General features: G+C 39.1%; 1 protein-coding gene across 1 annotated transcript in view; it reads right to left on the bottom strand.

Moving 5' to 3' along the window:
- The window catches only part of LOC131683892 (uncharacterized), a 79,278-nt gene that overhangs the window by 24,411 nt on the left and 39,966 nt on the right, over window positions 1-14,901 (bottom strand). The gene's annotated exons all lie outside the window — the stretch shown is intronic.

Here is a 14,901-nt window from a genome sequence, read left to right as displayed (position 1 = left end):
GGTTTGACAGCGTAAGGGGCGTGATAACTGTAAAGCCCCAAACAAACAAACAATTGTTTTCGGCGCTATGTACAAAAATCAAGCATTCCAAGCAACGTTCTGCATCTTGCGGGATGATTAGATACCATTCGATTAAAAAAAAAATCGACACTTCGTTACCAAATATAACATTTATTGTTCTCGTTTAGATCAAAGATTAAAGACGCTGTATTATCCCTCTGGATGCAGACTCGATACGTCTATTGTTTGTTTACCATTTATCTGTCAGTGTCATTCCAATCCAGCACGAGACCTGTCGATGGACCTCGTTCCAGAAGGATTCGAAGCGATATTGTTTGGATTGAGCGCTTTTGACAGGTCTCGTGCTTGATTGCAATGACACTTACAGATAAATAATAAAAAAAAGATGGAGACAGCGAGTCTTTATCCAGAGGGATTCAGTGGCGTTAATTTTCATCAGCTCGGGGACAATTTGACAGCTGCCATATTTATTAACCCTAGAACGGTTCCCTGTTATTCCGTTACGGTTTATTTTAACTGCAAGCAATCCTTATCATAAATCAATTTGGTCATTAAACTTCCATAAAAGTAGGTGCAAACTATTTCTTTCACTTGACCAACTTAACAGTGCCCGCTTAAAGTTTGTCTGGGGTACAAATGTGCCCCGCAAAACCATTTAGGCTAGTGTTTTGTCATGTGTACATGTTTCTGAAAATTTAATATATCTTTTTTAAAAGCAAAATATCAATACATGGTAAGTTAGAAACTTGTATGAAATTGTGAAAAACTTCAATATTGCTGAACAATCGAATCAGGTATTTGATATAATAAAACTACTATAGCAAAGTGACTAGAAAATGCGCTTGGATCGTTATCGCATATTTTGCTTTTGCGGATAAAAGAGGCAAAATACTTTCGTGAATATGATTTGTATATAATATACACCAAGCACCACTCGATTCGTCATCTTCTGTAGCCCAGGCTCTGGAACATTCTTACTTTTTATACGGCTCTACCTCTTCCTTCGATGCCTTCCTGTTTTATCACCGTTACTGCATATTGTTGTATTTTTACTATTTGTATTGGCGTTTGGTGTTCAAAAAAGCATCGGAATAAATACAGTTTTTGACCAGTTTTAAATAACTGACTACTTCATCAAAAGGCAATTTAATAATCTTCACAACGCCGTATAGATGCTCAAAATCGGATAGAAACTACCAATGTTATAGCAATACAGTAAGATTCCGATTTTGGCATGCTCCCAATTTGGTACCCTCCGATTTTGGTTCCGTTTTTTGGCAATATTCTTGTTGTACATAATAAGTCTTTTAAAAATATGCAATAGATATTTTTTGAACCAATTTACATTACATTTGACTTTATTTCCAAACATGGGAGTCATATTAACCCTCAAAGGGGCAAATCTTTTTTTTTTTAAATTTTGTTAAAATTGTGTCATAGTTTCAATACATTGCTGTGATATTTTTAAGATGATTTTCGCAATATTATTTTTTTATGCATTTAAGGGTTAACTATATTTTACCTTATACATGTCGTATTTAATGATTACAATAAAAATTGAAATGTATTATTTATGTATATTTAGTTACAGTGTTACTAGTGTCTGACGGAATCCCCTCGGCATGATACTGTACCTTGATGTGGTCCGGGGGCTTTTCCACCAAAGCAGTATTACAGTGATTATATCACAGAAACTTGGGATACTAATATTTTCTTTTTAGTTAAGCTACATTGTGATCAATTTTAGTACTTAACTTGGCGACCTTTATTATCCACTGCCATGGTCAAATAATATACAATGTGGGTTTAGGGCCCAATTCTCTCTGCAAGCAAATTTCTTATTCTTTCATATACACCATCAATCTCTCATTCCAAACGTACAAACGTGGCCTACACGATAACACAAACCCGGTCACAAATACGAACGCCCGCGTTCTCGCCAATATTCAAACATCCCGATTGATTAGGTGAACGTTGGAACCTAAGAACCTAAGCTCGCGTAATCATGAATCGGTCACGTCCGGAAGTCTCCGCCCTTAATCCTAGCAGCCCAAATTCATGCCTTTAGTTGGACCAATAGAAAAAAAACTAGATAAGACGTCCACGCGCGGTCATTGAATAATACGCGAACATGCGAATGGCCACACGCTTACAAAAGTAATGTGTCCACGCGAAGTTACATACTAGCACACGCGACAAAAACGTCTACATACAAACGCTCGAGTCCTTCGCGATCATCCACGCACGACCACACTCACGATCTCGTAAAAAGTATAACACCCCGGTGACTAAGTGAATGGTTTAGCACTTTTAAATTAACAATCCCGGTCTCGAGAGTGAACCTCCAAATGCCCGTGTTCGCGCGATCATGCATCGGTTTCGTCCGGAATCCCCTATTCTAGGCCCTAGTAGCATAAGTCCAATGCCGTCCGGTGGACCAATCAAAATATAATGCTCATATTCACTAAACTACATAAAAATCGAATGTATACACACAAAGTCACATACACGTGACAAACAAATATAAAAATGCTTGAGTCCTTCGCGACCATCCACGCAACCTATACTCGCGCTCTTCCAGACATTATAACATCTCGCTGATAATATGAACGTCTCAGCACTCAAATGCAGTCTTAAGCGTGAACCTACAGTCCCCCGCTCTCGCGCATTCATGAGTCGTTCATGTTCTGAAGTCTCTATCCTCGATTCCAGAAGTCTAGGTCCATGCCTTAATTGAATCAATTAGCTCGACAGCTCCAGTAAGACAACTCTCGAAAAAAATCGGCACATTATTAATACTCAATAACAATACTAACTCTTCTTTTTATTTTATTTTTATTTATTTTCGGTCTCATGCGTTATATTCTTGTGATGACCTTTTCGAGCTCATACATCCAAGAAGAGCAACATTGCTGCCAACAATGATTCTTCTCTGTCATCAGACGTCGCCAGGTTTTAGAACAATGGAGATGTATTCTCATACTCGATGGAATCAGATAAGTAGGAACGATCAACAAACTGCAAGTAGTACACGTTTCTTATTTTAACAAATACAATAATATTCGTATTAAAATATTATTTACAGGCTCCACATATATCTCAACACAAACAAATACACAAATGCTTGACAGGTGACTGGGCCAACTGCATTCACTCGTAGGATCTATCATTTCGATGATCGCCTCGATTCCACGAAACCAGTGCACAAGTAAACTGACATAAGCTAGTCTCATCTGGTGAATGCATGTAACCTGGAAACCCCAGACACGACAGGACGAGACGGACAGACTGGACTCGACGAGGCCTAGTTCAGAGTTTTTGGGCATTCTGCAATGCACGGTTAGTGGCCTAAAAAGAAACATTCGGCATGTTATTTTTCCTTTTATTACTATATGTTAAGTTAGGTTCATACTCATACTCACTAACACAATCAAGTGCATATTCTCTCATATACACTCACATCCAAAACGCACAAACGCCCCTAACTTTCGCGATAACACAAACCTGGTCAAAACGCGAACTTACATTACAATTTCAATCATCCACACACACCTACGCTCGCAATTTCGCCAACATTAAAACACCCCCTTACTTAAGTGAACTTTTCAGCACCTATAACTTTACAACCGCGGTCGCAAGCATTAACCCACCACTCGCGCGATCATAGACCGGCTACGTTCGGAATTCTCTACTCTCGACTCATGCCTTCAGTTGGACCAATCAAGAATGATGCTCATATTTTCCAGACAACACGTTCCTCTACCGTACACTAAAAATTAATTATCATATTCACGGTCCGCGCGCGATCGTTCAAGAATACACGTGAATATGCGAATGGCCACACGAATCTAAAATCGAATCTATGCACGCAAAGTTAGAGACACGCTAGCATTCAAATGCTCGAGCCTTTGGCGATCACACTATTACACAATTAGTAAACACCCCCGCTAACCCAGACAGATATGCACTCCTGGACTCGAACGCTAAAAACCACACCTTCTACGCATACACCACCCAGGACTGAACATTAGATTCATACATACAAAGCAACAAGTAATAATTACAGGTATTCGTCTGGCAACCGGGGGAAGTACATCTCAAACGCAGAACTTATCATTTCAATGATGGCCTTGGATCTGCGTTGCCTGTGTTCAAGGCACCATAGCTTTGTCCGTCAGGTCAAGGATGTATGAAACCCGCTAGCCACCACCCTCGGCCCTAGCTGCCCATAAAGGGATAAAAAAAAAGTGTTACTAGTGTCTGACGGAATCAATTTTTATACTAAGACCCAGAGCCTGAGATTTGAAGAGTCAAGTACAGAGGAATGCGCTACACTGCATAGGGGAATTATGGTTAAAACCGACACCTTAAGCTTAACACTTTTTCTAAGTTGCCACAAAACCAATAAAATTATAATTTTTATGCAGAATTCTTCTTCAGAAAATTCTTAACAAGACTTAATTTTTTCAGCGCTTCAAAAAATTAATTTCATTAAAAAATATTGGTTGTAAAACTTGGAAAACAAAGTGACTTTTTGTAAGCACTGCGGGTAAAACCGACACCCCATAGGGGTACGATCGACACCCCCTTTAATTTATTTTCTCTCCACTTTATTAAAATCTTTATCTTTATTAAACATGAGATATATGCTTGATTAATAAAGTGTGAGTATGTATGATGCAAATATGTGCTTTTTATTGCTTCATCATGTAGTGAGGGGAAGAAAGTTCGAAAGCGTAGTACTATAAATAAGAGTATTTTATGCTATAGGATTATTTATTGATATGAGTATTTCCAAATAATCCTTGCGCACATCATTGCAACCTCCAGTGTCATTTTATTTCATAAGAGAAGATTTTCAAGCGTTCTACGTTCTGCTAATTGGATTCATTCACTTATAAGTGACACACACACTTCTTAGTAAAACTATCTTTTTCAGATTTGATTTTTCGGACTCTGATCATCAACGATCTATTGGAGTATACATAATATCATTGTCTCATTGTGATAAAATTCGTCTATGACAAACCAAGAGAACACTATAAATTCGGTTTGATGACCTTTTTGCAGAAATAGCAAAAGCTTCGTTAGAATCAGATAAGCAAAAATTCCAATTTTTGATTTTTAAAGAGACTTACAAGAAATAAACACAATAAAAGTATTTCTGTGTGTTTCTGCTAATACTATAGTGTTCTAATAGGCTAATTGAAGTGTCACAAAGATCCCCAGTATTTTGAAATGAATCGCAACTATACACAACCATCTTAACAGGGTGTCGGTTTTACCCTAACCATAGGGTGTCGGTTTTACCCCAACAGCGCACATTTTTTTATAAAAGCAATTAAAAATATTGAATTTTTCAAACTCGTCTTCAATGCACCTAGTTGATCATAGGACAGGCCGATAATAATAGGTACTGAAAAATGGGGTGATTTGAAAAGCTTTCGTTCGGTTAAAACCTTAAAATCTACCAACGAAATTTTACATCCAGACGAGTATGAACGCTGCTGTCGAATGTTTTGTTAATTTTTATGACATTCGGCGCACTAACGTAAATCCAATTTTTCTTCAAATGCTCTAAATAAACGTACTAATAATATTGTATCATTATGAAATGAATAAAAATTTGATTTCTAGGAAATGTTGTGGGGTGTCGGTTTTACCCACAGTGTCGGTTTTTCCCACAATTCCCCTACTAAGATTAGTTCTGGAGAAAATTTTCAATTGAACCTTAGTAACATTGCGAGCCTCTTTCGATTAATTCGACGTCACTACAAAACTTGGCATTAAATTTTCAGTACATATCGAAAGCTGACCATAGTGCGTCCCAAAGCCGTATTTAAGAATACAAAACTGCTGGCTCCCAAATAATTCGTTTCAGCTTTATGATGTCTTTGGTAAATTTGTTAGTTTTTTTCCGATTTTTTTCAAATGGCTGGAATTAGGGTAGTCCTTGTGGTTAAAGTGTTCAAAGTATCGACTGTTCAGATGTGTGAAGTGAAGTTTACCTGCGCAATGCCCTACAATATAATAACACAAAAAAATTGAAGCAAGTTTGCTGAATAAACAAGGCTATCTATAATGGTTGATTTGTCATAATTTATTTTTAAGATTTGAGGTAGGGTGGCTCTTGAAAAATCGGGTTGCTTATGTTATCTTTTGATGTGTTAATTTTTCGCAAAAGCATTGTTCTAGAGATTTTAGGAACATTCATTGGAGCACATTTTTAGCACTGATGTTTCAATCCCTCTTGTTTGGACAGTTACTAGTGATTTTTACAACAAAAATGGATTTCTTGAAACCTAAATATCTTCAAGTATTGCAATTTGCTTTTCAATCTATCAATTCAATATGAAAGACAAACGATTGGTTAGCTGTGGAGAGTTGATAAATTTATTTATTTTTTAAAAGAGCAGTGTTTTTTTAACCGATTTTAGTTCTGGGGTACAAATGTACCCCAAAAAATCGTTTACGTATAGAAAAAGTCACGAAACCGTTGTAGGGTTAAACTAATAAGCAAATTTTGTGGTGATTTTAGGAATGCGAGGTGAAATTTAAAAAAATCTGTGCGCGGCCGATTTAAAAATCTGTGTCTATCTGTGTTACGTAAAACGTACACATTTGTCTGAAAACAAGATGTCGACTTTTTTTGGTTTTCGCGCGAGGCAAACATTAAGTGCAAGGAAAAAAAATTGAGAAATCTGTGCTAATCTGTGCATTAAACAAGAAAACTGTGCAAATCTGTGCATTAAAACAGAAACTGTGGAAATCTGTACAGTTTTTGAAATTTGTGCAGCATATTGAATATCTGTGAAACACAGATTAATCTGCCTGGGTGATTTTATGATGTCATGGCGGATCGAATAGAGTAATATTTAAAAAAGGCACATTTCATGAATTATTTTCCGTACTCGCAAAAAAATTATTTTAACGCTTCCATCACCAAATTTATTTTGCTGTTTAAATTAGAAACTGTCCTCATTCCACCATACCTAAACAGAAACATAACATGGATTCTATTTTGTGTCTAAAAAATCCAAAATAAAACAAATCGCTTTTCGGAAATACAAGAAGATGACTTTCAAATTCGATCCACTTATATTGGATCGAATTTGAAAGCAGTATTTACGAAAATCTTCGATATCGCACCAACACTTCCCCAGACACCAAATCCTCCGGTAGAAGCCCAGAAGCCGGTTTCTGTCAGGTCGGAATCGAGTAAAACGCGAGAAAAATTCTAATGGGAGCCGTACCAAAACCATTGCAATACGCTCTGTTTCCCGTGTCTATGAATGACGATGTTGATTTATTCTACGATTTTAATCAATGCGATTATGATGAATTAAACACTGAAATTTCACGAATAAATTGGGTTGTGATATTAACGCTGCATACTCTGGATGAATCTGTGAATAGATTTTATCACGAACTGGAATCAATATTTCAACTTGTGCCTAGGAGGAAACGCACGCGCTGCCCGAATAACAAACGACCTTGGTGGAATGCTGAGTTACGAAATCTTCGAAATCGTCTCAGGAAGGCTCGAAAACGATTTTTTAGAACAAGAGGCGAAGCCGACAAAACGTCCGTGCGGGAATTAGAACGTCAATTCGAACTCGTGAATGCAACATACTTTCGCTCATATGTTTCCCGAATTGAATGCAACACGAAGGACAACCCAAAGCAGTTTTGGTCTTACCTGCGGAACAAAACGTGCTCCGGTGGAATCCCGGAATGCCAATGTTCACTCTGAATTTGCCTGCAACATCATTCACCGAACATCAGGTACATATTAATCTTCGAGGGATTGACAGTTCCAAGGGTCCGGGGTCCGACGGGCTACAACCATCGTTCATCAAGAATTGCTCTTCATCTTGGGCACTACCAGCATCTCTATTATTCAATCGCTCTCTTGCTGAAAATGTTTTCCCCACGAAGTGGAAAGAAGTAGAAAAACTCTAAAAAGAGAACTGCGGAGACTCCATTTTGGGTCGATAACTCCAATCCACAAAACCGGCAACGTACATGATGTCACCAATTATAGAGGAATTTCAATCTTAAACTACCTCCCTAAAATCTTCGAGAGTATGTTGTTAGATGTTATCTACCCCGCGTTAAAACACATCAACACTTTGGACCAGCATGGTTTTGTAAAAAAGCACTCGACAACTACAAATCTGATGAGCTACGCGTTGTCGCTAATTGATAAATTGGAAAAAAAAACGACAAGAGATCGATGCGGATGCGGTATACATCGACTTCTTGAAAGCTTTCGACCGTGTTCCTCATCAGCTTGCTGTGGAAAGGCGGACTGGACTGCCGGACTGGCTGACTAATTGGATCTCCTCGTACTTTGCGAACCGTAGTGCCTCGGTGCGACATGGAAGTACACTCTCGGATCCTTTCCACATTTCATCGGGCGTTCCTCAAGGGAGTCACCTCGGACCTCTTCTATTTGTGCTCTTTGTTAACGACCTCTGCAGTGAATTATCGTCTTCTAAAGTCATGTATGCTGATGATCTGAAAATTGATCGTGTCATAACAACTATGGTAGACTGTTGTGCATTGCAAATGGACGTCGATAGGATCATTGACTGGAGCGACAGAAACGGAATGATGTGGTATCGTACGAAATAAGCTAGCCATGACTTTCGTGGCAGAGTAGTGTAATACTTGTTACGAGATAGACGTCAAATATATTGTGCTTACACAGAAGCTAATAGATCAAGTGCTAGTAATCTTCAGTTCCGAAATCCTGTTACTACATTGGCGACGAGGAGAAAATGTGAGTACATGCATTATATGTGGAAAATTTTCATTTGGTTACATTGATCGTCTCCAAAATTCCACGCACCATTCAAATCGAGTTCAATACGGTAGCTACGCCACCCGGAATTTTCAAGCGCGCAAAGTTTCAAACGAAATACTTCCATGGCAACCGCGAAACTACAAACTTGCATGGTTTGCTATATATTTCTGAACAGCCGTTAAGAAAAAAAACGTGTTTGTTATGATTGAGTTCGACATACTAATGTAAGATGAAATCATTAACGGTGGTATTGTGGTGTTATGTGTTATTCGGTGGGTTGTTCCGACTACGAATGGTATATTATCCTGCTACAGATGATCATGTTATCTGTACACAAGAGACAGAAAACGATAACTTAAATGCAGTTGGTTTCAGGTATGTATGTATAAGATTCATGTTAACATTTGAAATTAATGATACGAAATAAAAAAATGCGTGTGAAAACTGATTTTTATTCACAATTGAAGAACTGTTCGCTAAAAAAATATACATAAGAAAAATTGTAAGGCGGAATCGCCATACTTTATCAAGTGGAAAGCGGGTTCGCCACGGTACAACTATTAGGTGAAAATGAGTCACCAAGTTACATGAAGTACGAAAGGCGGGTTCGCCACAGTATGTGAAATTGGGTTAGCCACATATGTGTAAATTGAAGAAGGCGGGTTCGCCACACAAATTCCATTGAGAATGTCAGTTCGCCAAAATGATAAATAAGATAGGCGGGTTCGCTACAATATGAAAACTGAGGAAGGCGGGTTCGCCAAAATGTTAAAACCGAGAAAGGCGGGATCGCCAACATTAAGAAGGCGGGTTCGTCATGCAAAATAATTTGATAAGGCGGTATCGTCATATTTTATTGCGGTTTGGCTATAGCTTGACAGAAAAAAATGAATGGTGCGTGAATTATTTTTGTCCCTTTCAAGTTTTTTATTTGGCATGAAATATTTATGAATTTGTTTTGTTTTTTCTGCATTTTGTTCAATGAAATAATAGGGCTGGTGGAGAAATTCGGATTAAACAGTTTTTAACTTCAATAGAGTCATCCCAATTGCCCTTGGCATGGGTCAAATGGAAACGCGATTTGGAATGTTACTTTGAGTCTGAGAAAATTGAATCTCAGTACGACAAACGGTCGAAATTGTTGTACCTAGGCGGTTCTGATCTACGGGATATATATGATAATTTACCAATTGCCAAACTTGACGCTCATTTTGAGCCGTACCGTAGACGTACTTACGAACGTCATTTGTTCCGCCAAATTACTCAGAAACCATCTGAGCGTTTTTCTGATTTTGTACTGCGGTTGAGGACCCAAGTTAAAAGATGCGAATATGATAAGCCTGATGAGATGATCTTAGAACAAATAGTTGAGAAGTGTTCTTCTAGCAAGCTGAGACAAAAGATGCTTAAGCGAGATATGCCATTGAGTGAAGTAGAAGGTTTGGGTGTAAGTCTTGAAGAGAGCGAACGGAAGCTAAAGGAATTTGGAAATTTGTACGATGCTCCAATCAGTAATGTATCGAATTGGAAGGCAGATGGCAAAAAAGGGAAAACAATACTTCAATCAGGTATTTCTAGAGATATACGATCATTTCACCATCCAGTTGGTCGTTTCTCGATACCAGTCCACAGAATGAATAAGCGGTCCGACCCGGTATGTTTTGCTTGTGGTAAACGAGGTCACGTGAAAGGAGCTGACATATGTCCAGCACGAGCTGCTACGTGTTTGAAGTGTAGAGAACCAGGGCATTTCGCTAGACAATGTCTAAAACGTGCGAACAATGAAGTTAGAGCAGAAGCAGCACCAAAACGTATTCGAGCTATTCATGAGGATGTTGAACAGGAAAATGATGAAAAATACATTTTCTATGCGATGGGAAAGAACACATTTTTGTTCAAAGTCGGTGGCATAAATATACCGATGATCATTGATTCGGGAGCAGCGGCCAACATCATTAGTCAGAAAACGTGGAATCATATGAAACAAATGAAAGTTTCTGTTTGGGATATGTCTACTGAGGCGGACAGAAACTTCACGTGCTATGCATCAAACGTACCCATGGAGATAACGGGAACGTTTATGGCAACAGTAGAAGGCGGAGGAAAAAAAATTGATGCCAAGTTCTATGTCGCCAAGGATGGCCAACAGTGCCTTTTGGGAGAACAGACGGCTAAATCGCTGCAGGTTTTGAAGGTTGGATTCGACGTTGGAAATGTTTCCCAAACATCTCATGAGTTTCCGAAAATTAAAGGAGTCACTGTAGAAATTCCTATTAATGAATCTATCCAGCCTGTTCAACAAGCATTCCGACGTGCTCCATACGCTCTAGAAGACAAAGTAAACGAGAAACTTGAAACATTGCTTGTACAAGGAATCATAGAACGGGTTTCTGGACCATCACCTTGGGTTTCACCAATGGTTCCGGTTTTAAAGGAGTCAGGCGATATTCGACTGTGCATTGACATGCGTCGAGCAAATCAGGCTGTAATACGGGAGACACATCCACTTCCTTTAGTAGACGAATTACTCGGATCGGTAAATGGTGCTACGACTTTTTCTAAAGTGGACATCAAAGATGTGTATCACCAATTGGAAATTTCGGAAAGATCTCGTCCCATTACCACATTCATTACAAAAAGCGGCTTGTTCAGGTAATTCAGAGGAATGATTTTTAACATTTGCATTTAATTAAATATTAAGCATTTAGATGGAAAACTGAATTCAAATAAAATACAGAGAATAAAAAATATATATATTTCAAATATTTTTATTTTCATGACACGATTGTACTCAGATATAAAAGGCTAATGTTTGGTGTGAGCTGTGCCCCAGAGATTTTCCAGAAAACGATGGAGACGATTCTGGCGGGTCTAGAAGGGATCATAGTGTATCTGGATGACATAGTTGTGTTTGGATCTTCAAAACAGGAACACGATAATCGATTACAAACCCTCCTCAAGCGTTTGGAGGAATACGGAGTTTTATTGAATCATCAGAAATGCATATATGGAGTAAGCTAGTTGGAATTTTTGGGTCACGTCTTGAGTAAAAAAGGAGTAAGTCCCACAGAAAGTCGCATGAAAGCTATACAAAGTTTTAGGGAACCGAGGACAGTCGCTGAATTAAGAAGTTTTCTTGGCCTTATTACCTACGTCGGTCGCTTCATTCCACATCTCGCTTCGAAAACGGCACCTCTACGATCTCTTCTTCGAACTGGTTCGGTGTTTAAATGGCAAAATCAACAACATAGGGCTTTTGAATCAATCAAGGAGGCAGTTAGCGATATTAGCTATTTAGGATTTTTTGATAAGAAAGATAAAGCTAAGCTGTTGATGCAAGTCCTGAAGGGTTGGGAGCTGTTCTGCTACAAGTAAATGAGGACGGACAACACAGAATTATAGCTTTTGCAAGTAAAGCACTTACTGAATTAGAACAGAAATATTTTCAAACCGAACGTGAGGCTTTAGCCATAGTGTGGGGTGTAGAGAGGTTCAGCTTATACTTGCTGGGAACCAAATTTCAACTTATAACTGACTGTAAGGCCCTGAAATTCTTATTCAATGCTCGATCTAGACCGTGCCCAAGGATTGAACGTTGGGTATTGCGAATTCAATCATTCAATTATGAAATTATTTACGAACCTGGAGCAACGAATCTGGCAGATGCGCTATTCCGGCTATCTGTCGCAACAGCTAAACCATTCGACAAATCAGTGGAATCCTATATTCATCAACTAGTTGATTTTGCAGTTCCTGAAGCTGTGACTCTGGACAAAGTTACCACGACGCTGCAAGATGTAATAAGAGCCTTACAGACTGGCTGCTGGACAGAGACGACTAAAGGTTTCAATTGTTTCAAAACAGAATTACACGCAGCCAAAGGGGTGTTAATGAGAGACGATCGCCTAGTTATTCCCGAGAAACTACGTCAACAAGTGCTAACCTGTGCTCATGAAGGCCATCCGGGAATGAGTGTTATGAAACGTCGTCTTAGACAAAAAGTTTGGTGGCCAAAGATGGACGAACAGGTGGAAAAGCTCGTAAAGAGCTGCGGTTCATGTACGCTAGTTTCCGCTATCAGTCCTCCTGAACCAATGCTCAGGACCAAGATGCCAGACAAGCCCTGGTCAGATGTAGCGATTGATTTCTTGGGCCCATTGCCATCAGGACATTATCTTCTTGTTTTAGTAGACTATTTTAGTCGATTCACTGAAGTAATCATAATGAAACAAACAACTACAGACCTTACTGTGCAAGCTCTGTTCGAGTCATTTAGTCGTTTTGGGGTGCCCGAAACCTTACGATCTGATAATGGACCACAGTTCATAAGTGAACCATTCAAAGCATTTTGCCAGGAGTTCGGTATAGAGCATCAGAAGACAATACCATATTGGCCACAGGCCAATGGTGAAGTGGAACGCATGAATAACACCATTCTAAAACGTCTCCGTATAAGCCAGGAGGAGAATCGTTCAAAGTGGAAATGGGATTTACGAAGCTTCTTGCTGATGTACAACTCGACGCCACATTCGACATCAGGTATTGCGCCATCGGCTCTTATGTTTGGCAGAGTATTGCGAGATAAATTGCCAAGTGTCCACAGTCGATTAGGACGTTTAACGGAAGCTATCCAAGATCAAGATTGGGAAAGAAAAATTAGAACAGCTGGAGTGACAGACATCCGAAGGCAGGCAAGATCAAGCGATCTTGTAGAAGGTGATATTGTGGTGGCTAAACGCATTGTTAAGAAGAACAAGCTATCCAGCAATTACGCGCCTGAGAAGTTTGAAATCGTGAAAAGGAATGGTTCAGATGTGGAAATTCGCTCAAAAGTCACGGGGAAAATATATCGTAGAAACGTTTGTCACCTTAAACGTATACATCTAGATACGAAACTACCTACAGAGGAATCATCAACGGATACTTCACAAATCAATAAATCAGATGTAGTACAGTATAACCCTATTACGGACAACCAAACCTCAAGACCATCTTTAAACAGGAACATCGGTGATAATGTTGAAATTCGAAAAAGTCGACGAGAAGTGAAACGACCAGAGCATCTAAAGAATTATGTTTCAAGTATTTTAAAATAGATACTAAGTAAAGGGGGAGTGTGGTATCGTACAAAATAAGCTAGCCATGACTTTCGTGGCAGAGTAGTGTGATACTTGTTACGAGATAGACGTCAAATATATTGTGCTTACACAGAAGCTAATAGATCAAGTGCTAGTAATCTTCAGTTCCGAAATCCTGTTACTACAAATGAGTGTGAATATTCAAAAATGCAGCATTAAGTCCAAATACTCAATACTTTCTTTACCGCACATTACTCTTCCGTTATAGCTAAAGCCTACGCTGTACTTGGACTCATCAAACGCAACACTCGTGATTTCAATTATGTGTATTGTCAACGCAGTGTTGACATAGAATTGCAAAATACTGAAAACACAGATCTCAGAGCAAATCCAACTCAAAAATGAATGTTGAGTAGGATGTGTCCAAAATCAATAAAAATCGGTAGTTTTCGGTAGGGATAAGAAAATATCGGTAGTTTTGTCTTGGTCGTCTGTGAATCGGTAGGGAAGACTAAAATCGGCATGACTACCGATAAATCGTTAGGTCTGGTCACCCTGGCTGCGAAACAGACGGATCTTTCTGCAACGACTGTTCATTTTCGACCTTCTGATAGACAACATAGACTCTCGTGCGCTTCTAGAAAAACGACCTCAGCGCGAGAATTCTGGCAGCGAATTCGCTCAAATGCAATAACCGTTTCTGACAGAAGCGGTTAAATTAACCGATGCTGCTCGCTTTTAACCAGAATCCAGCCAGGTATGTACGGCCAGGATTTCTGTACGCTCTCTGTCACAACTTTGTCAGATGTTTTGCTCGATTCGTACTAAAATTATACCTGGTAGGAATTGCCAGGATCTTTGCACGATTTATTTCCGAGTTATGCCAGGGTTTTGCTCGGTTCCTGTCAACTAACCCGACAGCATGCGCGCAGAAATTGGACAGGGCTGCCAAACCAAGACTGACAGAAATCTAGCAGAACGGTCTCTGCCAGA

The sequence above is a fragment of the Topomyia yanbarensis genome, chromosome 1 (assembly GCF_030247195.1).
Source record: "Topomyia yanbarensis strain Yona2022 chromosome 1, ASM3024719v1, whole genome shotgun sequence".
Lineage (NCBI taxonomy): Eukaryota > Metazoa > Arthropoda > Insecta > Diptera > Culicidae > Topomyia > Topomyia yanbarensis.
Note: the sequence above shows the minus strand (reverse complement) of the source record. Positions and strands in the feature narration are given on the sequence as shown.